Source organism: Heterocephalus glaber, unplaced genomic scaffold (assembly GCF_053883595.1).
Source record: "Heterocephalus glaber isolate CG9 unplaced genomic scaffold, H.glaber_assembly_v1.0 deba00000281, whole genome shotgun sequence".
Lineage (NCBI taxonomy): Eukaryota > Metazoa > Chordata > Mammalia > Rodentia > Bathyergidae > Heterocephalus > Heterocephalus glaber.
Window position 1 is genome coordinate 7,182,440 of NW_028258139.1, and position 3,041 is coordinate 7,185,480.

Consider the following 3,041-nt stretch of genomic DNA (forward strand, 5'->3'; position numbering starts at 1 on the left):
GTAAAGATAATGAACAGTGAAAGAAAATTGAAACTCTCAAGGAGACAACAAATAGCATGGTAGCATCAATTAAACACTCCATTGTGTTGCTGCAGATTGCTAAAGACCAGAGTAATGTGGATAAGCATGCAGATGGACTTATAAGTACTATTAACCCTGTAGATGCAATATATCCACCTAGTACCTTGGAGCCTGTGATCAGCACAATGCCTTCCCAGACTGTCTTACCTCCAGAACCTGCTCAGTTGTGTAAATCAGAGCAGCGTCCATCTACCCTACCCGTTGGGCCTGTATTAACCACCTTGTGACATTATCAGACTCCAACACCAAATAGTACAGGCAGGGCATTCATCACCTAGTAGAAGTCTGACTTCTCCAAGCCATGTCAACTTGTTTCCAAATACAGTCCCAGAGTTCTCGTACTCTAGCAGTGAAGATGAGTTCTATGATGCTGATGGATTCCATCAAAGCAGCTCATCCCCAAAGCGCTTAATAGATCCTTCTGGATCTGCCTCAGTCTTGACCCACAGCAGCTCAGGAAATAGCCTAAAGCGTCCAGACACCACGAATCACTGAATTCTTCCAAGTCCAATGGACCAAGAGATAATGACCTTTTTGATTCACATGATGATACAGATGACGACAGGGAGGCAGGGTCTGTGGAGGAGCACAAGAGTGTCATCATGCACCTCTTGTCACAGGTCAGGCTCAGAATGGATCTTACTAAGGTAGTTCTTCCAACATTTATTCTTGAAAGAAGATCTCTTTTAGAAATATATGCATACTTTTTTGCACATCCGGACCTGATTGTGAGCATTAGTGCCCAGAAGGATCCCAGGGATCAAATGGTTCAGGTCGTGAAATGGTACCTCTCAGCCTTTCATGCAGGAAGGAAAGGATCAGTTGCCAAAAAGCCATACAACCTCATTTTGGGTGAGATCTTTCAGTGTCACTGGATGTTACCAATGACACTGAAGAGAACACAGAGCTAGTTTCAGAAGGACCTGTTCCTTGGGTTTCTAAAAACAATGTAACATTCATGGCTGAGCAGGTTTCCCATCATCCACCAATTTCAGCCTTTTATGCTGTCATTTTTGTTTTATTTTGTTTTGTTGGTACTGGGGATTGAATTTGGGTCCTTGCACTTGTGCAGCAGGTGACGAAACCACTGAGCTAAATCCCCAGCCCCCTGTGCTGAGTGTTTTAACAGGAAGATACAATTCAATGCTCATATCTGGACCAAATCAAAGTTCCTTGGGATGTCAACTGGGGTGCACAACATAGGGCAGGGTTGTGTCTCATGTCTAGACTGTGATGAACATTATATCCTCACATTCCCTAATGATTATGGAAGGTCTAGCTTCACAGTGCCCTGGGTGGAATTAGGAGGAGAATGCAGTATTAATTGTTCCAAAACAGGCTATAGTGCAAACATCACCTTCCACACTAAACCTTTCTATGGGGGCAAGAAACACAGAATTAGTGCTGAGATTTTTTTCTCCAAAGGATAAGAAGTCTTTTTGTTCAATTGAAGGGGAACAGAATGATATAATGTACACAAAGTATGCAACAGGGGAAAATACAGTCTTTGTAGCTACTAAGAAGTTGCCTATAATCAAGAAGAAAGTGAGGAAGTTGGAAGATCAGAATGAGTATGAGCCCTGCTGCCTTTGGGAGGATGTCACTTTCAATTTAAAAATCAGAAACATTGATGCAGCAACTGAAGCAAAGCACAGACTTGAAGAAAGGCAAAGAGCAGAAAGGAAGGAAAAAAATTCGGTGGGAGACAAGGTTATGCCAGGAAGATGGAGAATGCTGGGTTTACGATGAACCATTACCGAAACCTCTTGTGCTGCGAAGCATTAGGTTGGGAAACGCCAAGTTTACACCTGATGACCCAGGTGGTAGCTCTGCCTAATGAAGCAACAATCTTCCTTTGGGAGGACCTATCGCTCCCTCTTCCTCCAGTGGTTCCTTCTCAGGGATACTGGACTTTCTGATGCAGATGAACAATTAAAGCAGGAAAAGCTGCTTTTTTCCTCTGGCAGTTGTAATTTTGACTTCAGTCCTGAGAAAACCTTCAGGGTTTGAAACAAGATGTCTGCTCTTTTCCAAACCCCGTGCTTTGAAAAGCATTTATAAACCCAAATCTCATACTCTGCACTCTAGTTCTGTTTTTAAGATGTGACATACCAAATGTTTCCTACTTTATGTATCTTAGGTTCCATATATACATATATATAGATATACACACACACACACACACACACATATATATATATACACACATAAACAGATACACATTGATGGTAGGTTTTTCATAAATACTCATCTGTAAATGCTGGTTCCTCAGAGTTGTTTTAGAAAACTAGCGAAATGTATCAAAAATCAAGTGTTAGGAAATTTAGTTATTTCACCTATAATAACTTTTATTTTAGAATTGAACTATTAAATTTATCTAAACCTGAAAAAAAATGTGTATGGGCCTGGGGCCGGGGATTTAGCTAAGGGGTTTCGGCCCCTGCCTCGAAAGCACAAGGTCCTGAGTTCGATCCCCAGTACCAAAAACAAAAACAAAAAAAAATGTATATGAGCCTGTTGTTGTCATATAGGTAGGTTTTCAAGCTAGGAATATACTTTCTTTAATAGGTGCTATTCAAATTTTATATTTCTTCCAGAGTCAGTTTCATTGTCTTCCAAGGTACTTCTTAGAAGTTGTCAAATTTATTTCAAAAAAGATTTTTGTAATATGCTTTCTATATCCTTTTAAATTCTGTAAAATCTGTGGTAATGTCCTCTCAATGTATAATTGTTATTGTGTAATAGGAAGAAAAACGTCTAAAGGAGTAGGGGAAGTGGGAGGGGTAGGGGAAAGGAAAGATGGGAAAAGAAAAAATATGAGAAAAGGAAAAAAATGGAAACAAAGTCGTTGCAAATAGGGAGGGGTGGAGGGGGTGAAGGGAGGGCAGGGGAAGGGGAAAGAAATAAAAACAAAGATACATCATGTAAAGGTACAAGTTCCCAATGATAAATGTAACTAT

General features: G+C 40.4%; 1 pseudogene; it reads left to right on the forward strand.

Annotated features, from left to right (window-relative positions):
* Window positions 1-1,918, forward strand: LOC101701313 (oxysterol-binding protein-related protein 9 pseudogene; annotated as a pseudogene).
* The last annotated feature ends 1,123 nt before the right edge of the window (window positions 1,919-3,041 follow it).